This window comes from Salvelinus namaycush, chromosome 42, assembly GCF_016432855.1.
Source record: "Salvelinus namaycush isolate Seneca chromosome 42, SaNama_1.0, whole genome shotgun sequence".
In the NCBI taxonomy this organism is placed as follows: Eukaryota; Metazoa; Chordata; class Actinopteri; order Salmoniformes; family Salmonidae; genus Salvelinus; species Salvelinus namaycush.
In genome coordinates, this window is record NC_052348.1 from 7,369,414 (window position 1) to 7,392,220 (window position 22,807).

Sequence of the window (22,807 nt, forward strand, 5' to 3'; positions counted from 1 at the left end):
GGGACAAAGATTGTACTTTTTGGAGAAATGTCCTCTGGTCTGATGAAACAAAAATAGAACTGTTAGGCCATAATGACCATCGTTATGTTTGGAGGAAAAAGGGGGAGGCTTACAAGCCGAAGAACACCATCCCAACCGTGAAGCACAGGGTGGCAGCATCATCCTTTGGGTGCTTTGCTGCACGAGGGACTGGTGCACTTCACAAAATAGATGGCTTCATGAGGATGGAAAATTATGTGGATATATTGAAGCAACATCTCAAGACATCAGTCAGGAAGTTAAAGCTTGGTTGCAAATGGGTCTTCCAAATGGACAATGACCCCAAGCATACTTCCAAAGTTGTGGCAAAATGGCTTAAGGACAACAAAGTCAAGGTATTGGAGTGGCTATCACGAAGCCCTGAACTCAACCCTGTAGAAAATTTGTGGGCAGAACTGAAAAAGTGTGTGCGAGCAAGGAGGCCTACAAACCTGACTCTGTTCACCAGCTCTGTCAGGAGGAATGGGCCAAAATTCACCCAACTTATTGTGGGAAGCTTGTGGAAGGCTACCCAAAAACGTTTGACCCAAGTTAAACAATTTTAAAGGCAATGTTACAAAATACTAATTGAGTGCATGTAAACTTCTGACCCACTGGGAATGTGATGAAAGAAATGAAAGCTGAAATAAATCATTCTCTCTACTATTATTCTGACATTTCACATTCTTAAAATAAAGTGGTGATCCTAACTGACCTAAGACAGGACATTTTACTAGGATTAAATGTCAGGAATTGTGAAAAACTGAGTTCAAATGTATTTGGCTAAGGTGTATGTAAACTTCCGACTTCAACTGTAAAATCCACAGAAGATGACTGAACAAGGAGAGATTACTAGAAACCAACTAGGTTTCCCCTTGTATCTGTGGATTCATTGTTAGAGTAGAGAACACACAAAATAAGTCTCCAACTTCAGTGATTTTTGCAATTCGTTCCAGTCATTGGCAGCAGAGAACTGGAAGGAAAGGTGTCGAAAGTAGGTGTTGGCTTTGGGGATGACCAGTGAAATATACCTGCTGGAGCACGTGCTACAGATGGGTGCTGCTATGGTGACCAGTGAGCTGAGATAAGGCAGAGCTATACCTAGCAAAGACTTATAGATGACCTGGAGCCAGTGGGTTTGGCGACAAATATGTAGTGAGGACCAGCCAACGAGAGCATACAGGTCGCAGTGGTGGGTAGTATATGGGGCTTTGGTGACAAAACGGATAGCACTGTGATAGACTGCATCCAATTTTCTGAGTAGAGTATTGGAGGCTAATTTGTAAATGACATCGCCGAAGTCAAGGATCGGTAGGATAGTCCGTTTTACGAGGGTAAGTTTGGCAGCATGAGTGAAGGAGGCTTTGTTGCGAAATAGGAAGCCGATTCTAGATTTAATTTTGGATTGGAGATGCTTAATGTGAGTCTGGAAGGAGTTTACAGTCTAGCCAGACACCTAGGTATCTATAGTTGTCCACATATTCTAAGTCAGAACCGTCCAGAGTAGTGATGCTAGTCGGGTGGGTGGGTGCAGGCAGTGATCGGTTGAAGAGCATGCATTTAGTTTTACTAGCATTTAAGAGCAGTTGGAGGCCACGGAAGGAGTATTGTATGGCGTTGAAGCTCGTTTGGAGGTTTGTTAACACAGTGTCCAAAGAAGAGGTGGATCAAAGAATCACTCGCAGCAAGAGCGACATCACTGATATATAGATATAAAGAGTCGGCCCGAGAATTGAACCCTGTGGCACCCCCATAGAGACTGCCAGAGGTCCGGACAACAGGCCCTCCGATTTGACACACTGAACTCTATCTGAGAAGTAGTTAGTAAACCAGACGAGGCAGTCATTAGAGAAACCAAGGCTGTTGAGTCTGCCGATAAGAATACGGTGATTGACAGAGTCGAAAGCCTTGGCCTGGTCGATGAAGACGGCTGCACAGTACTGTCTTTTATTGATGGCGGATATAATGATATGTTAGACCCCACTGAGCGAGATAGAACATGAAGAATCATATTTGTCTTGGTAAAACGTATTTTATAACATAAGAAAGTGAAATTTCAGCACCACAACACAAGGAAGTGAAATTTCATCACCTCAGCGCATTTAGTGGGTGGACACCCTATAATATGCTAACTCCAGGCTGTAGCCATATGTACAAAAATTGATTATTGTGGATTCTGTCACCATGGGCCTTCAGACAACTCAAGGAAGCTAAGGGTAATTTGACCCAAATATTGATTTTGCATTTACTATCCCTTTAAAACCTCCCAGTGTTACCACACCCAGTAGGTGGCAACAATACACACTTTTTTGTGTAGTCCGCCGATAAATCCTCAAAGAAGAAGACGTAAACAGAAGTAAGCCGTGACCAAAAACTATTTCCACGTTTGCGTTTTTGTTGTCATTTAGATGTTTTAACACCCTGCAACTCAAAATATGACTTATTTAACCGCATAGCATCACAAACTTACCCGAGGTATTGTTTAATTCGCTTTGGAGACAGGACTTGGTTGATAGATGTTATCTAGGTAACGCTAACTAGCTAGTTGCTAAAGTTACCTAACAATGGCTATGGTTTTTCACACTCAAATAGCCTCCATTATGGAGGTGCTAGCGAATGCAGCCGTGGCAGAGATCTGTAAACTCGTAGACGACGACTATGCAGTGTTTCGTTTGGAAATAACTCAAAGCCAGAAAGAAAACAGGGCATTGCGGAGGAAACTACAGCTACTTGAACTGAAGAAGGTGGCACGGGAGCGCGCAGAAAGGACAATGCGAGAGCGTGTTATCGCCAGTCGTTTCAGTAGTGTCAAGATCCTCGACCGATACAGAGGAATTGCAAGAGGTACATTTTGCATGAGGCTGCGTGGTCTGTGGCCCCGTTACCCTCTACACATGTGACTTGGTGTTAACCAGAATTGGGTCTTGGTTAGTTTTTGGATAGTATGCAATAGCCTAATTCCCCTGATTACTTGCAATATAGCGTTGAGCATTGACAGTAGCTAACCTAATCACCTCTTTTCCCCCAATCACTCTCTTGGGTGAATTACATCTCACTGGAGGCCACGTGCGCTTTGTGAAGCCAGCAGGACACACTACATGGAGAGATGACCAACCAATCACTGTTGATGAGGGGAGTGGAACCTCAACCCAGCAAGTTATCGTCATAGAGGTTAGTGTAATAGTGTTACATAACAATTACAGTACATTTCAGAAAGGCTCCCATCAGCTATTCACTTGCTGTAAACATGTACATCCTCATTTATCTGCCATAAGGGAGCTTGTGTGACTTCTCTACGACATTGTTACCCAATTCTACTCCCAAGTGGCACATAAGGCACTGCATCTCAGTGCAAGAAGCGTCACTACAGTCCCTGGTTCGAATCCAGGCTGAATGACATCCGGCCATGATTAGGAGTCTCATAGGGCGGCGCACAATTGGTCCAGCGTCGCCCGGGTTTTGCCAGGGTAGGCCATCATTGTAAATAAGAATTTGTACTTAACTGACTAGCCTACCTAAATAAAGGTTAAATAAACATTTTAAAATACCGTCAACCCCCCTTCTTGTGTCAGTCTGCAGATGTAGAGTCTGCAGGTCCTGGGGTCAAGCTGGAGAGATCTGAGGGAGAGCACATTCAGACTGGAGTGGCTGGAGTGCCCCCTGTAGCCACGGAGGACCCTACCACCGCCCCAGCGGCGCCAAGGACCCGACGCAGCATCACGAAGGTCGGTGGAACGCTGAATGCCGTCCTCAAGTCAGAGACCGACACCAAGAATTTAATGGGTCAGGGGCGACTGGGCTGTCCTCCAGCTCTCCGCTCAGAATATTTGCTTGATGGTAACCCGAGCCCGAGGATGGCACTGTCCCATCAGGACTTAGGTGACATGTTACAGATTGGCAATGATCCGTCTTGTTCATACGCTACAGAGATGATACATGGTGACATGCCTGTCGGCTTAGATACACAGACTAATCCAATGAGAGGGGACTGGAACCAGTACAGTAGTGATGTATACGCTGAAGGGTCCCTAGATAAGAAAGGGGAGGTTATAGTCATAGATGAGGTGACTGTGAAAGTGGAGGGTGACTCTCCTCTGACATGGAATGCAGACGAGACTCACTTTGGAGAAGGACACTCACAGGGCAACACCAATGACTTCTTAGACTACAGAAAAAGCTTAGAGACCAATCTAACTGTCGCAACCCACTCCCCTTTACACACGCTCAGGGATCGCGACCCACTGTCCACGCCGATGGCATCTTCCGATTCACAATACCTTTTTGATCAGGTATTGAACTCAAAGGATCAAAGGGCCAAAGCACAAGGAGGGGGAGCCACATCAGGAAATAGTAAAGAGAAACGGTTCCTTTGCATGTTCTGTAACAAAGGCTTCAGCAGCTCACAGAAGGTGGAGATCCACCAGAGGGTCCACACAGGGGAGAAACCATTCAGCTGTACCCAGTGTCATATGCGCTTCACCCAGGCTGGTGACCTGAAGAGGCACCAGAGAGTCCACACAGGGGTAAAACCCTTCAGCTGTACCCAGTGTCACATGAGCTTCGCCCAGGCTGGCAACCTGAAGAGGCACCAGAGGGTCCACACAGGGGAGAAAACAGCAACCCCCTAGTGTGAGAAGAGGTTCTCCCACCAACACCAACTGAACATGCACTTATAAGTCCACACGGGAGAAAGGCCGTTCGCCTGTACGCTCTACGAGAAGAGGTTCTCAGAGGATACACCAGCAGAAAACAAAACATTCCACGGATTGACCTAGAAATGAAACATTCCACTCGATAGCTTCTGACATTTAGATCAAACCCTGCATTAAAGACTAAGATGAATGTTAATTGGTGTCAGCAGAAAAGATCCACAGATGCATTTGGCATAACGAGAGTAGAAAATGTCAGTGTTGAATATTACTGGGTAGAATATTGAATCCAGACCTGTGATATATAAGCCTAAAAGGTCTGTTTCATAGTGTTTGTACTGTGTAGGATATATGATGTTCAAGTACAGAATATTTTTCCCAGGACACTTTTAATGAGTAAATGAATGCAGTTTATGAAGGTCATGCAGATTTTTAGTTGAGACGTGCATGTGTGGTTTTTATATGGTGTATTTAAAAAGGGTTTGTTTAATAAACACAAAATGGGACTTTTCATTTATTGAGACTCATTAGTATACATCACATTTGATCTCATCATATTCTTAAAACACCAGGCAGCGCTTTATAACCAATACACATGTATAAAAAAAGGAAAAAAAGAAGGCCATTCCAGCCAACCGGACGCACTTGAATAGCCGTTTTTACATGGTCCTTCGTATCGCCGGATTCTGACTCGGCTACGGTTAACATGTTCCATTACCCAAAACAGAATTAAATTCTGTGCCCTGCAAAGCCATATGAGGCTGTTGTCACCACCCACAACACACGGACGAAGGAGTCGAGTCCCAGAAGAAGATGAGCTGCAAGGTCTTACACACCTCTCTCATCACACAGTCAACCATTGGTCAGGTAGTGACCACCCTCACCAGCTGGGAGCTGCTAAGGACCTGCCCTGTAAAAGAGAAGAGATCAGGAGGTCATACTCTAGGGTACGGCTGTCAAACATATGGCCCGCAGCTATACATTTTTTATATCATTTTCTTGGGGTTGGAGGGAAACAAACTCAATATACATAAAAATTACAAATCGAAACTGTAGAAATGATCATGGACAGTGCACTCAAAGAGTATTCAGACCCTTGACTTTTTCTGCATTTTGTACCGTTACAGCTTTATTCTAAAATGGATTACATTGTTTTCTCTCAATCTACACACAATACCCCATAATGACAAAGCAACATTTTTGACAATTTATTGAGAATAAAAAAACTGAAATCACATTTACATATATTAAGTATTCAGACCCTTTACTCAGTACTCTGTTGAAGCACCTTTGGCAGCGATTACAGCCTCAAGTCTTCTTGAGTATGATGCTACAAGCTTGACACACCTGTATTGGGGAAGTTTCTCCCATTTTTCTCTGCAGATCCTCTCAATCTATGTCAGGTTGGATGGGGAGTGTCGCTGCACAGCTATTTTCAGGTCTCACCAGAGATGTTTGATCGGGTTCAAGTCCGGGCTCTGGCTGGGCCACTCAAGGACATTTAGAGACTTGTCCCGAAGCCACTCCTGCGTTGTCTTGGCAGTGTGCTTAGGGTCGTTGTCCTTTTGGAAGGTGAACCTTCACCCCAGTCGGAGGTCCTGAGTGCTCTGGAGCAGGTTTTCATCAAGGATCTCTCTGTACTTTGCTCTGTTCATCTTTCCCTCAATCCTGACTAGTCTCCCAATTCCTGCCACTGAAAAACATCACCACAGCATGATGCTGCCACCATGCTTCACCGTAGGGATAGTGCCAGGTTTCTTCCAGACATGACGCTTGGCATTCAAGCCAAATAGTTCAATCTTGGTTTCATCAGACCAAAGAATCACAGTCCTTTAGGTGCTTTTTGACAAACTCCCAGTGGGCTATCATGTGCCTTTTACTGAGGAGTGGCTTCCATCTGGCCACTACCATAAAAGCCTGATTGGTGGAGTGCCGCAAAGATGGTTGTCCTTCTGGAAGGTTCTCCCATCTCCACATAGGAACTCTGGAGCTCTGTCAGAGTGACCATCAGGTTCTTGGTCACCTCCCTGACCAAGGCCCTTCTCCCCTGATCAGTTTGTCCGGGCGGCCAGCTCTAGGAAGAGTATTGGTGGTTCCAAACTTATTCCATTTAAGATTGATGGAGGCCACTGTGTTCTTGGGGACCTTCCAATGCTGCAGACATTTTTGGTACCCTTCCCAGATCTGTGCCTTGACACAATCCTGTCTCTGAGCGCTACAGACAATTCCTTCGACCTCATGGCTTGGTTTTTGCTCTGACATGCACCGTTAACTGTAGGATATTATATAGACAGGTGTGTGCCTTTCCAAATCATGTCCAATCAATAGAATTTACCACAAATGGACTCCAATCAAGTTGTAGAAACATCTCAAGGTTGATCAATGGAAAAGGATTGCACCTGAGCTAAATTTCAAGTCTCATAGGAAAGGGTCAGAATACTTATGTAAATAAGGTATCTGTTGTGTATTTTTTTAAATAAATTTGCCAAAAATTCTCTCAATCTGTTTTCGCTTTGCCATTATGGTGTGTGTGTAGATTGATGAGGGAAACATTTTATTTCATCAATTTTAGAATGAGGTTGTAACAACAAAATGTGGAAAAAGTCAAGGGGTCTGAATACTTTCCGAATGCACTCTATACAGTTTCTTCACTGAAATTAAAGCTAGACATTCAGGGAGTATCGACAATTCTCAAAATGATGGATAGAGTACTATCTTCAGCAACTTTTGATGGCGAAGAAATATAGATTTTCATCGAAGTCACGGGAGCGTTGGGTCCGCTTCTGCTCCCCAGCAGATCAACACAACTCCAGAGTGCACAGTCCACCACATCAAGGTCCCCTCCTCAGCCAGATTGTCAACAAGCAATAGTTAAGGAGACTCCTGTTCCAGTCGTGGTGCCACAGCCAGCCGCTGCCATTGAGCCTGTTCTGGCTGCCGTTGTGGAGTTGTCCTATCCTACCAGAGGTGACCCCGTGCTGACACTCGGGTGCCCAATGTTCGATTGTCTGCTACCCTGGAACCTTCAGCCATGAAGTCTCTACCTGCTCCTGGCACGGAACCCAAGCCAGTGGTGGATCAAATCAAATCAAATGTATTTATATAGCCCTTCGTACATCAACTGATATCTCAAAGTGCTGTACAGAAACCCAGCCTAAAACCCCAAACAGCAAGCAATGCAGGTGTAGAAGCACAGTGGCTAGGAAAAACTCCCTAGAAAGGCCAAAACCTAGGAAGAAACCTAGAGAGGAACCAGGCTATGAGGGGTGGCCAGTTCTCTTCTGGCTGTGCCGGGTGGAGATTATAACAGAACATGGCCAAGATGTTCAAATGTTCATAAATGACCAGCATGGTCAAATAATAATAATCACAGTGGTTGTCGAGGGTGCAATGATTGGGTTGTCGATAGCTCGCAATGATTGTGCATTAGTGAAACTTACAGGTCCGTAGGAGAAACGGGTACAAAAAAAAACTTTGTTTAGTTACGAGAACCAAGCTATCATAAGTGCTTTATATAGGCCTATTATGCATTTTCTATAAACAAATAGAATATTCTATAATTGTGGTACAACAAAGGTAAACCATTTTGGAATCTTGGATGCAGCCTCAGCCTGTAGCAACTGCTGATGTTAAGTGCAGCCGGACGTTGGGAGCCTCTCCAGCCACGGCCTGGTGGGATCAGCCCCGTCCGTTCTTCAAAGTTAAGCCAGCTGCCGTCAAGGTCCGGCCCTCAGCCACAAGGGCTCAGCCCACTCCTGTGGGCCCGGCCCTTGCAGCCACAGCCTGGTGGGAGCTGCAGGTCCTATGCCTGGGGTCCCTCCTGATAGCACCCTGGTAGCTCCAGTCTGAGGGTTCTGCAACCTCCAGATCTTCCAGACCTGGACTCAGAGGACCCTCCAGTCCTTTAGGATCAGAGTTCCCCTCCTTCCTGGTAGGGTCGGGTTTAGAGTTCCCTGCCTCCCCAGTAGGGTTTACGTCTGCCTCTAATAAGTGTAGAGTTCCGTGCCTTCCTGTTAGGTCCAGTCTATCCTGCCCCCTTGGTAGGCTCTCAGTTTCCGGCCATACCCAGTCTTCAGTCTCTGGCCCTAGTTGCAGGTTCACACTGTTCTGACTTAGGTTCCTGGACTCCTGCCTTAGTGCTAGGACCCCAGTCCTCTGCTGTTCTAGGTCCACAGCCCCCTGCACTAGTAGCCCCTAAGTTTGCTGCTCTGTCAGGCCCTAGGCACCCTACCCTGCTAAGCCCAACGTTTGCTTTGCAGTCAGGTTCAGTCTCCTTCACTGATCTCAGCCCGCTGCCTTATTAGGTATGCAGCTTCCTATCCCGCCAGGCTTAGAGCCCCCTGCCATGCTAGGCCCTAAATGAACTGCCCCATTGCAGGTCTGCAGTCTCCTTCCCTGCTTAGATTGCAGCCGCCTGCCTGAGTTGGTAGACAGTTGCCTAACCCACCAGGCTGAAGGTGTTCGCATGCTTCCCAGCCGAAACAGTTTGGTAGAGTTTGAATATATTATGACATTTGGTGACGTTTTTGTTATTTTTGGGACATCAGTGAGTGTTTTTTCGGCTGTTCGGGCACACATTTTTCTGGAGACAAGCAGAAGTTCGGAGCCGAAGTCTACGCACCTTCATCAGTGATTGGTCAACAGTAGGGATTCTTCAATAAAGTCTTGTCGTTCAACGAGAGACAACTCGTTGTCGTCGAAAAATACTGCACCAAACATCTAGACGTAAAACTGCGCGACTAAGATCTCTTCGGTAAAAACGTCAAAATGAATGACCGATGTCTTGAGTTATCTTAGATTAATTCGGACTATTTTGAGGAACTGTATTCTGGCTACAGCATCTCAAAATGGACAAACAGTACTATTGCTGCTTATTTCTCATTTTTCAAGCGAATGTATTTTAAAGGGAATATGCGAGCAGTTCAGTTCGATATCCGAGTACGCCTAGGCGTCAGTTCGCCTTTAGAGCCCCCTGCTATGCTATGTTCGCTGCCCCATTGGTGTTTTTAGTTGTAGACAGACGACAAGTTTGGCTGGTTTTCAGAGTTTCTTCTAGAAGTGTTGTGCGTTCATCCGAAATAAACCACAATATCACTTCTGGTGTAAATGTGTGTGCAACTGTGTGGTGGTGACCAAGAGCCAGATTCAGGCTTATGAAATGTACACCTTTCCTACGCATTTCTCAGTAGTTGGTAGACGTACCTTATGCATGTGAGTAGCAGGCTTTGCAGGCGTGGTTCCCTTGCGCGGGCTGAATCGATTTAATTCAACCGCTGAAATCCGTCCAACTGGCTGGCCAACAGATTTTCTTGTGGAGTTTTCAATCAATAGGGGTTTCAGGACATTTATCTAAAGCCATCCCTTTAAATTTGGTGTACCTTTAATTAATTGCATTTTCTCGACAGACTCACTAGAATATATGGAGAGAATGGTTCAGAATATTAGGGATCAATGAAAAGAAGGCCATGTAAATACATGCATATTAGTCTCTTTTTCAGCACCAATTGTTAGATTTAAAAATACTCTGATCTTGTAGATTATTTAGGGTTAGGAAAGTATTTATGAATCATACATAAACAGATTTGGAGAGCCTATTACGCACAAAATATATTGGTGAATCAAAAATACTGGTTTGATTCGTTATGAAAATTGCCAAAATACATTTATTCCATGAAATATTGGAAGGTGAGACAAGTGTACAACAGGAGTTCAACAATAGTCCTATAAATCTTAATCGCGGAACTGTGACGACAACGGTCCAATCCTCGTGATCCGTGCTCCAGATTTAAACTGCTATGTATGATCTGCGTTCCATAATGATTCAAATAGGCTACATGTCCCACATTATTGCGCAACTTGTAATACGTTAGCCTAATACGATCCACTATTGCTAGCGACCCCCAGGAACAACCACACAGACATGGCAGAGGAATGAAAGCTAAACTAACAATGTAATGAAATTATGCCTACAAAAATCAAGCCATAGGTCTACAATTAAAATTCAGAATAAAGACACAGCAATTTATACTACACTGTGGAAAAGTGGCTGAAATACCGGTCATGTTGACATGCTTTTCAGTTAGCTGAAATATGACTTTTCACATTTGTCTCCAGCGATCATTAGGTAAAATAGATCTTAAACAATTGTAATTTATATTTACAATCCAAACGGATGACTCATTTACCTAGGTCTTATCAATTTGTAACTGACATTGCATGGAGAATGGTGTAATTTCTATCAGAAAAAAAATTAAGTAGATGCTTTTTCACTTGGAAGCGAAAGATGTGCTCGACCTAATTCATGGTTTCCTCTCGTGCATAAAGGTGGCGGAATTATGCGGGAATCAAGTCAAGGTCAGAATATGGCATCTGCTGACACAACTCCGCCACAACTTCATTTCTTTGAAAGAATAGCATGGATATGGACACATCTGCCTGGTTCTTGCCGGACCGCCTGGGGTCAGACCTAAGTAAAGTCGGCATTAAGTCACTAGCGGATGAGGGCTCAGACGGCGCCAGCTAGCCGTTTTTACAATACTTACTGAATATACCTACACACAGCCACACACAAACACCCACTGTACACGTCAAACTAGTTTAGTCAGGTTTGTTCAATAATGACATTTGACTTATCATAACTGACATGTTTTTACCCACATTATATTTATGTCCACCATGATGGGTTTAACAACAACGAAGTCATTCTGTAACTACAGTACAGGACTCATGTAGTGGGGATGGGTAAACACTCCATGTTGAAAGTGTGTTTATTATCTGTGCCTACCTACCTGAGGGAGTGTATGTCTGTATCACATGTCTCTTCCAGGAGGAGGTGCTGCTGGTGAAGGAGGGGTGAGAGGAGGGTCTGGGGAAAATGCACAGGCCCATGTATAGTGACATGTAATGTAGTACTAGGTAGTTTATAGTTCATTCTGTTGGTTTTGGATGTAGTAGGGAACTGGATGAGGAGAACTGAGGGAAGAATGAGTATGATGAGGCAGAGTAGATGATATGGTGATGGTTGGTGTGATGGTGTCTGTGAAAATGCTTCAGATGAAAAGTGACAACTTTGTCCTGTTTGATACTGGTGTTTTATAGTGAGATAATGATAGTATCTTAATTCATGTTTACTTGACATGAAGTAGAGAAGCTGTGTGTAATGTAATATTAAAAATTTCCAAAGTATTTTAACATTAATTTTACCAAAGGGAGGGTACCAGATTTACAGAAAAAGTAAAGTGTTAACATAATGAGAAAAGTTATTCTACTTGTCACATATCGTTTTGTGCAATAAATGTGATTTGTTTTAATTAAATACGAAATTGACTGTCCTGACTGACTTGGTTATTTTTGTAGGGACGGAGTTTGGACATAAAAAAATAATTCCAATGGCTCCATATTGTTAGGTACTTCAATCAGTTTTAGAGATGGGCTTGACTGTGGTTAACATTTTATAATATGTAATGTTTCTGTGTACAATCCGCTTTTTCTGTGAGAGCTTCCCATGTCTGGAATACACTGCCATCAGACACACATAACTGCACCACATATCACACTTTCACAAAATGCTTGAAGACATGGCTAAAGGTCAATCAGATTTGTGAACATGGTCCCTAGCTGTGTGTTGCCGCTTTCCATGTCTGTTGTCTGTAGACTAGGTGTGGAAACACTTTGTTGCTTTTATGAATTTTGTCTTGCTGCTTTTTGTTCTATGTTGCTCTGTCTGTATGCTACGTCTTGCTTGTCCTATGTTGCTATGTCTTGTTCTATGTTGCTATTGTCTATATTGTAATTGTTTTTAATAACCTGCCCAGGGACTGCGGTTGAAAATTAGCCGGCTGGCTAAAACCGGCACTTTTACTGAAACGTTGATTAATGTGCACTGTCCCTGTAAAAATAAACTCAAACTCAAACAGTAAAGAGTTTCTTAAATAAACCTTTATGCTTTTCTGTACCATCTTTGTTTGCAGTCTGCAGTCCTTGAAGACCTGCTGATATCCAGTGTTACTGGTGGGGGAGACTGGACCTCTGAGGTGGCTGGTCACAAACCCCGGCTCCGTCTCAGAACCCTGGATCAGGAGCCATTGCTCTTCCTTCCCGAGTCAGAACCAGGACCCAACCGCGAGGGACAGAGACTCCACCACAACCACTACACAGAACACGACAGGTGGACTGAACAACCTCAGTCCTGGTGGTCATCAGAGTGACCGAGACTCCAGTCAGGGATCCAGTCTGCAGCCCAGTCCCTTCTCTTCACAGTCTCAGTGCAGGGATGAAGCAGGGCCTGGGGCTGATAGAGATAGACCCTCCTGTTCCTATGATACAAACACCACAGTATCCATGAACAGAGCAGATCACCCTGGGCTTTAGCCTTCACAGGGAGTGGGGGGAGACCCCCCAGGTGGTAGTCTTCTCTTTCAGGGTCCCGTCTAATGCCTACTGAAAGGGTTCATAGAAGGGACCTGGGTCTAACCTTCCTCAGCTGCCTCAAGGAGAGTCCCTTCATGTGCAAACTATGTTACAAGAGCTTCTCCTTCCTGAGTAACCTTATCAGACATAGGAGTGTCCACAACGGGGAGAAATCGTAGCAGTGTGGCTTGAGATGTACACAGGGGATATCTGGGAACCATTCTTTAGCTGTTATAGTTATCATGTTAAGTGTATTGGGGTAACGCTTTGTTAACTTGTCAATTGTAAATAACTGTTTTTAGAGAGATGGTAAACATAGGCTATAACAAGTAAGCACGAACCTTAGCTCATCTCCTATTTCTGTAGTGTGAGGCAGCTTGACGTACAAGTACACCCCCTGGACAAGACGCTAGTCTATTGCAGAGCCTTAGCTTTAATCTAGTTCCTTAACGCTGAGTGCCAATCCTAGAAGCATCAGGGCCCATTTTTACAGTCTTTGGTATGACTAGGCCAGGGATTAAACTCAACCTTCCAATCTCAGGGCAGACACTAACTACAAGGCCACGAATATTTACTTTACTGAGGTAAAGTAATGTTGTTTTCTATTCTATTCTTGCTAACACACTACTCTTTATAAACGTCAGCTCTCAGCTTAAAAAATACTGATCATAGGATATTTGATGTGTAATGTAATAAGCAGTACCGTATTTCAAAGAACAGCACGCATACCTTTTTAATTGAATTATACCCTTCCAGCTATGACGCAAACCAATAAGATCCTTTCTCTTAAGTAAACGGAAGGGAACAAGGACCATGAGCGATTTCGATGTTAGCGCTTTTATTGTTATCTAGACGTTTATTAACACCCTGCAACTCAAAATATGATTAATTTAACTGCACAGCATCACATACTTACCTCAGGTAGTCTTTAATTCGCGCTGGAGAAAGGAATTGGTTGATATATGTTATCTAGGTAACGCTAGCTAGCTGCTAACAATGGCTAACTATATGGTTTTTCACACTCAAATAGCCTCCATCATGGAGGAGCTAGCAAATACAGCCGTGGAAGAGCTCTGTAAACTCGTAGACGACGACTATGCAGTGTTTCGTTTGGAAATAACTCAAAGCCAGAAAGAAAACAGAGGACTGCGGAAGAAACTACAACTACTGGAACTGAAGGTGGCACGGGAGCGCGCAGAGAGGACAACGAGAGAGCGCGTTCTCGCCAGTCGATCTAGCAGTGTCAACATCCTGGACCGATCCAGAGGAATGACAAGAGGTACATTCTACAGAAAGCTGCGGGCCCTGTCGCCCCGTTCCACTCTGCGCATGTGTTCAGATGTGTTACAGAATAGGGTCTTTGTCAGTTTTTGGATAGTATACCATACTTCCGCTGATTACTTGGCTATCTTGCACATATATATTTTTTTAACCAGCCAAGTCAATTAAGAACAAATTCTTCTTGCAAAAATATTATTTACCGAATTTCCTATTGTCATACTCAATTTTTAAAAAGTGATGCATGGAACATAGTCAATCAATAAATGGTGTATCAACAAGTTATGAGAAGTGTTACCTTACATTTACAATTGGCTCATTCATCCCCCTCCTCTCCCCTGTAACTATTCCCCAGGTCGTTGCTGCAAATGAGAACGTGTTCTCAGTCAACTTACCTGGTAAAATAACGGTAAAATAAATAAATAAATTAAAAAAAACATCCAGGGCCAGATTACCGAATAGGCACTCAAGAGTTCAATTTTCATTTCATCTGACCAAAGCACCGGTTCCAATCCAAGTGCCAATGCCATTTAGCAAACTCCAGGCGTTTACATTTGTTGGTAGTCAGATTAATCAGTCTGCAATACACAATTAATTGGTATATACAGTCTGAAACTAATAGGGATGGGCATTGACATTTTTTGACTGTTGGAGTACTCGCATGCTTTTTTTCTGAGTAATCCAATTGGGGGGAAATATGTTTATAGAACAAGGCCCGCACTGGAAAAAAATGTGCATTTATCTATATGCCAACAGATTGAAACAATGCCTAATTGATCATAACCGTTACAGATAAAATCCTAATTGCTAAATTTCCCTGTATATATTCAGTTATTTAAAAAGCAAGCGCCATTTAAGATTAATTTATTGCAATTGTAATATCAACTGGTAGTAACTGGATTGTTCACAATCCTCCCCTGATTCAGAATATACAATTTTCATTGTCCTGGCATAGCTATTGACGATGAAAAACGAATATCCAATATAAAACAAATGTTTACCTCGGTGCCAAACTGAGCCATATACCCACCAGCTCTCTGAAAAGTTGGGTAAACAATACTTTCCTGTCTGTATTTTGTCTCAAAATTCACACAAATTTGCAGGCATTAGTTTCAGGCTGTATATACCAATTCATTGTGTATTACAGCCTTATTAATCAGAATCATTTGTTGGATAACATGAAATAGAGCTCTATGGCCACGCACACGAGTGGTTGGTAGGTCTTCGAAATGAGAATGCATGAGCAGAAAATAACCTCATACCTTACTGTCAAATATAGTGGTGGACCTTTGGTCCTGGGGCCCTTTAAGGTCAACAGCATCATGAACTTTACCCAGTTGCAGGCAGTGTCAATAGTGTACAATATACCGTTGAGCATTGACAGTACCTCACCACCTCTTTTCCCCCAATCACTCTCTCAGGACATCTCACTGGAGGCCACAGGAGCTTTGTGAAGCCAGCAGAACACAACGCGTGGAGAGATGACCAACCCATAGCTATAGATGAGGAGAGTGGAACCTCAACCCAGCATGTTATCGTGATAGAGGTTAGTGTCGTAGTGTAACATGAAAAATTACAGTACATAAAATGTGGCCCATTAATTAATATCAGTAAGGCTACCCTCCGCTATTCAGTCATGTACATCCTTATTTATCTGCCATAGGGGAGCTTGTGAGACTTCTCTATGACATTGTTATCCAATTCAACTCATGTACCAATAATAACCTCCCCTGTTGTGTCAGTCTGCAGATGCAGAGGCTAGAGGTCCTGAGGTCAAGCAGGAGAGGTCTGAAGGAGAGGACCCACGACACAGAAGAGACATCGAGATTGGAACGCCCCCTGTAGCCACGGAGAACCGCACTGCCACGCCCCAACCCAGGACCTGCCGCAGCATCACGGAGGTCAGTAGAACGCAGAACACCGTCTTCAAGTCAGAGACAGACACAGAGACTTTAACACAAAGGCTCTTGCACACAGGATCTGACCACAGATCAGACCCAGAGAGACTGGAAGCTGGGGCCACTGGACTGTCCTCCTGCTCCCGACTCAGAGTAACCCGAGCATGAGGACGATTCAATCCCATTGGGACCCTGGCAACATGCCCTTGGGTTTAGAGACACAGACTGATCTGTCTAGAGAGGACTGGAACCAGTACAGTAGTAGTGTATAGGATCCAAACAGGGATGAAATCCTTCAGCTGTACCTGGTGTCAAATGCGCTTTACCCAAGCTGGACACCAGAAAAGGCACCAGGTGGTCCACACAGGGGAGAAATCCTACAGCTGCGGGAAGAGGTTCTCAGAGAGGAGCTACCTCAGGATATGCCAGCAGAAAAAACATTCCACTCTATAACATGAACCACGTTTCCATTCACAGATTTTATGCAAGTAAAGTCATACAGAGAAAAAAAAAAAGAAAAAATCATGGCAGCTGTGATGGAAACAGGAAGTTTCGGTACAATTTTCTAAATGCCTGCAGAATTTGTTTGTTCGACATGGGATCTTTTTGCGTCTGTAAAATTAATTATGAGAGAAAGGGCGGTGGAAACGCCTTAATGCGCAAATGTTGATATAAAAGCCATCATATCGAAGTAAACTTGGAGTCACGCGATGACATGGTGTGTGGTCCACCCACTACGACTCGGGGAAACATGTAGTTTATTAGGCTACAGAGGGTGGTGAAAGTGCACGGTGATCTTGATGCTCATTTTCAAATAAATATCCATGCTTGACTTCTGTTTGACAAATAAATATTCTTGCTCTTTTCCATAATAATATCATTATGTAGACTAGCCTACCCGCACTGTTTTTGCGAGCTGTTGGCTAGAGTGCACGTGCCAAGACCAGAGTAGGCACATTTGCTATTATTTAACGCAACAGTTTGTGACAAAACTATCGGTAGAGTTGAAAATGCGATGGAAACACATTGAACGTAATATTTTTATTCTGTACATGAAAACGTAAGCGAAAAAGTACATTTCGTGTGCGCTACGTCATCACGCACTGATTTTTTTATCTTCATCAAGTCAGTTTGGTGGAAACACCACTGGTGGGAAAATGCGCATATTTTCTTTCAAATCTGTCGTCAATTGAATGGATACCGAGCTATAGAAAGTAACCATTCCACTCGATAGCTTCTAACGTTTAGATCAAACCCAGCATCAAAGACTACGATGAATGTTCATTGTTGTCAGCAGAAAAAAATCCAGATAAATTTGGAATAACGAGAGTAACAGATTTCAGTGTTGAATATTCCTGGGTAGAATATTGCATCCCAGACATTGTATAATATAAGCCTAAAAAGTCGGTCACATAGTGTTTCCACTGTGTAGGATATATGATATGTTTCATTATTTCCATTCAACTACTTAATTATATATACTGTATATACGGCATATTCAATGGGGTCATAAATTATGGACACACTTGATAAAGATGAACAATCATTTTTTGTTCAGTATAGTATTTTCCCTGATCTTTATCAAGGGTGTCAATAATTTTGCGGTTACATTTGCATGTACAGGAATTTGACTCTGTGAAATCGTATAGGACTCAAACATAGTGGGGATGGGTAAACACTATGTTGCAAGTGTGTTTATTATCTGTGTGTACGTACCTGAGGGAGTGTGTGTCTGTGTAATCTGTATCACCTGTCTCTTCCAGGAGGAGGAGGGTCTGGGGAACACTGAGAGGACCATAGTCATGAAGGACAACCAGACTAGACCTCCTCCTGAACCCACAGAGGAACCAGCTGAGCAGCACAGGACCACACACAGTCTCACTAAGGTGAGCCCACTGTGAACTACTGTCTGAATGGTATTAGGTCAGGGTCTGTATCCACAAAGTCTCTCAGAGTAGGATTGCTGATCTAAGTTATAATCTTATTCATTATGATCTAAAAGGCAAAACTGATCCTAGATCAGCACTCCTACTCTGAGACTCTTTGTGGATACGGGCCCAGGTCTTGATTCGTTGTCTTAAGTGTGGGACCATGCCTTTTGAATGATCAAACCATTAAAGAGTGTCAAGAAATCAAATCGACTTACACGTTTGCATAGTACTCATAGCAATCCCTCATTGCCCAATCAGAAGATGGTCCATAGCAGGATGCTCATATCAGATGTCTTGATCCAACATCCTCTCACTCTGTATCTCTTACAGTCAGTAGACAAGGAGGATGGGAAGCCTGATCTGCTGCTGGTCAAAGAGGAGACAATAGAAGACGGACCAGAGAGCATTGACCTGCTGAGTGGACTAAAGATGGGGGAGCAAGGTAAGGGAGAAATACATATAGCCTACATACAGTAATAGATATTCAATGGGAATAGTGATGCACCTGGTTATTATTCTTTCTTAATTTTCTTCATTCATGAAATCAATACAACTTATGTTTAGTTACCAAAACACACACATTATAATGTATGAACTTCACCAGGTAATTGACTCAAAACTCTAGATATGGATTTTTTTCACTGCCATGTTTGTAGTCTTTTTTGCAGGTGGTTGGCTGGAAGCTAACAGAGGAGACTGGGCATCCATCTCAGATTTCCAGACCCAGACTGGTGCAGCCAAAGGCCCAGGGGATGATATCACTGAGCAGGACAGGACTAGAGGCAACATAGTGGAGGTCAGTGGATGGGACAGCGTCTTCAACTCAGGGCTGGGGAACAACACTGTTACCCACAACCAGAAACAGACTGTCGAACACAAAACAACAAACAAACTTAGTCTCCATGACAACAGACTGGCTGAGACCAGGGCGAAGCGTAGATTTGGTCTGCAGGGACAGGGAGGTGTACGTATGCAACGGGAGAGAACAGACACAGACTCGGCTAGCGATGCTCCGTCCTGCTCCTATAGTTGTGATTCAGAGAGACTGATGGGGCCCCAGGTTAACCCTCTAACAGGTGTTGCCTTCAGCCTGCCTTCTATAGGATCTATCAACTGGAACATGGACCCTGAGACAGCACAAACACTCCCTGGCCTTCATCCTCCTCACACTCTCCTAATGTTAAACCAGAACTCAGACAATGCCAATGCCTCAACAAGCCTATTGACAAATGACAGTAGTAGAGACGTAATCAGTAAAAGTGGCAGGGCCAAAGAGAAGCGCTTCCCGTGTTCGTTCTGTGGGAAAGCCTTCAGTTTCCCCAAACAGGTGGAGATCCACCAGAGGATGCACACGGGGGAGAAACCATTCAGCTGCCACCTGTGCCAGGCTAGTTTTTCCGATTCTTCCAACCTGAAGAGGCACCAGAGAATGCACACGGGGGAGAAACCGTTCGGCTGCCACCTGTGCCAGGCCAGTTTCTCCTACTCGTTCAACCTGAAAAGGCACCAGAGGGTCCACACAGGAGAGAAATCCTACAGCTTCCCCAGTGTGGGAAGAGGTTCTCCCACCAGCACCAGCTGAAGATGTACCTGAAGGTCCACACGGGAGAGAGGCCGTTCGCCTGTACACACTGCGGGAAGAGGTTCTCAGAGAGGATCAACCTCAGAATACACCAGCAGAAAATGCACACGGCCCATGTATAGAGTCTAGTGACATGTAGTAGTACTAGTTTGTTTGTTTGTAGTTAATTCTGTTGGTTTGGGATGTAGTAGGGAATTGGATGAAGTGAACTGAGGAAAGAATGAGTATGATGAGGCAGAGCAGATATGGTGATGGTGTCTGTAAAAATGCTTAATTGATGGGTCCAACCCTAACTGCTTGTCCCTTTAGGTTGATACTGGTATTTTAGTGAGATAATGAGTGCCTTAATTCACATTTACTTGACATAAAATAGTGAAGATGTGTGTAATGTTGAACCTTTTCCAAAGTATTCAAACATGTATTTTATTAAAGTGAGGGTACCAGATTTACATTAAAGGTAAAGTGTGAGTGAAAAGTATCATGTATCGTTTTGTGCAATAAAAGTACTATACTTCACATTATGTGAGTATATGACCATTTTGTTGAAATTAAATACAAAATTGACTCTGTGCTGATTGACTTGGTTATTTTTGTATCATTGCAAAGACTCCAATAGATCCATATTTTTAGGTACTTGAATCACAGTGTTAGAGATAGACTTGACCGTTGTTAACATTTTACAATATCATGTAATGTTTCTGTGTGTACAGCAAAGGGTTTCTAACATACCCCAACCAAAAACCAGGGATAGATGGCCGTATTTGCGCAAAACTAAACTGTGCTAATGGTTCGAGGTACAAGGAGAAATATCTACTTAATATCTATCCTATTGATCTTTTTGGCAACTAGGCTCATTTTCCTATTTTGATTTGTGCTGTCCAATTTTGAGTTTAGAATTGTGTTAAAATCCCCTCCACAGATAAGAGTGCCAGTGGTTTCTGTGGCAATTAAATCAAACACCTTCCCGTAGAAGACCATGTCACTCCCTGGGGGTGCGTATATATTAAATAATGTAACTTCCTTGTTATCCAGTTTACATTTAACAAGTATAAATCTACCCTCCTTGTCTTTTATTTCTGACATAAACTCAAAATTAACTGAATTTGTGATCAAGATTGCAACTCCCCTTCTACCCATTTTGTAAGAAGAAGAAAAAAGTGTTCCTATATCCCATTTTCTTGAGTTTCTCGTGTTCAGGTGTGGATAAGTGAGTTTCCTGCCAGAATAGTATGTCAACTCTCTCCCGTTTCATCTTTGATATTACCTTACTTCTCTTGATGGCACTCCCCAGTCCGTTTACATTGAGACTTACACATTTGTGACCTGCTGGAGGTCATTTTGCAGGGCTCTGGCAGTGCTCCTCCTTGCACAAAGGCGGAGGTAGCGGTCCTGCTGCTGGGTTGTTGCCCTCCTACGGCCTCCTCCACGTCTCCTGATGTACTGGCCTGTCTCCTGGTAGCGCCTCCATGCTCTGGACACTACGCTGACAGACACAGCAAACCTTCTTGCCACAGCTCGCATTGATGTGCCATCCTCGATGAGCTGCACTACCTGAGCTGGGTTGTGTGGGTTGTAGACTCCGTCTCATGCTACCACTAGAGTGAAAGCACCGCCAGCATTCAAAAGTGACCAAAACATCAGCCAGGAAGCATAGGAACTGAGAAGTGGTCTGTGGTCACCACCTGCAGAACCACTCCTTTATTGGGGGTGTCTTGCTAATTGCCTATAATTTCCACCTGTTGTCTATTCCATTTGCACAACAGCATGTGAAATTTATTGTCAATCAGTGTTGCTTCCTAAGTGGACAGTTTGATTTCACAGAAGTGTGATTGACTTGGAGTTACATTGTGTTGTTTAAGTGTTCCCTTTATTTTTTTGAGCAGTGTATATGCATCAATAATAGCCAAAAGAATGGAGAACATAATCCCAGAATTGATTGATGGAGATCAAACTGGTTTTATACAAAATACACAGACACAGGACAATATAAGGAGAACACTACATGTCATGGACCACATTACTCAGAATGAGACAAGTGCAATATGAATCAGTCTAGATGCAGAAAAAGCATTTGATTCAGTGGGATGGGATTACCTATTCCAAGTTATGGAAAGATTTGGTTTCAACAAAGAAGTGATACAGTGCATCAAAACACTGTATTCATGTCCGACCGCTAGAATAAAGATAAATGGACATTTGTCACGAACGGTAAAATTAGAGCGAGGGGCAAGACAAGGCTGTAATCTTTCACCCACGCTCTTCTCCTTGTACCTCGAACCATTAGCACAGGCAATAAGACAGGACCCAACCTTAGATGGAATAACAATAAGAGGCAGTGAACATAAGATATGCATGTATGCTGATGACGTTCTGTTATTCCTTAAAGACCCAGGCTCAAGTGTACCTAGATTGATGGATGTTTTACAAACATTTGGAACATATTCAGGGTATGTGCTTAACGTACACAAGACCCAAGCCTTAGTATATAATTATACCCCACAGGAAGAGCTGTACCAAAAGATACACCCAAACTTTATTGCATGAATTACGATCACATCAACAAGAAAATATATGATGACCTAGACAGGTGGAATTCACTTCCCTTAGATCTTAGTAGTAGAATTGAAACAATCAAAATGAACATCCTGCCAAGGTTACTGTATTTGTTCCAATCACTGCCCATAGAAATCCCGCCTAAACAGTTTAGGGAATGGGATAAACGGATATCAAGGTTTATCTGGAACAGTAAGAGACCAAGAACTAGATATACAACATTACAATTACCAAAAAACTGTGGGGGTATGGCCTTACCAAACCTAAAAGAGTATGTGTCAGCCCAATTGAGACCTCTGGTGTGTTGGTGCAATTCAGAATACGAATCCAAATGGAAAGACATCGAGACTACTTTGACAGAGATACCCATACAGTCAGTTTTGGGAAATAAGGACATGGTAAAAGAAATATACAATAGACAAAATCAGTGGATTAATTTCTCTCTGAAGACATGGTTTAGGGTAGTTAAGCAAAATAATTTAGACAGAT

At 43.3% G+C, this 22,807-nt stretch overlaps 1 protein-coding gene and 1 pseudogene across 1 annotated transcript in view; both read left to right on the plus strand.

The window, feature by feature from the left end:
• LOC120034814 (zinc finger protein 19-like) overlaps window positions 1–22,807 on the plus strand; it is a 295,463-nt gene that overhangs the window by 120,635 nt on the left and 152,021 nt on the right. The window lies entirely within an intron of this gene.
• Window positions 1,929–20,334, plus strand: LOC120034810 (annotated as a pseudogene).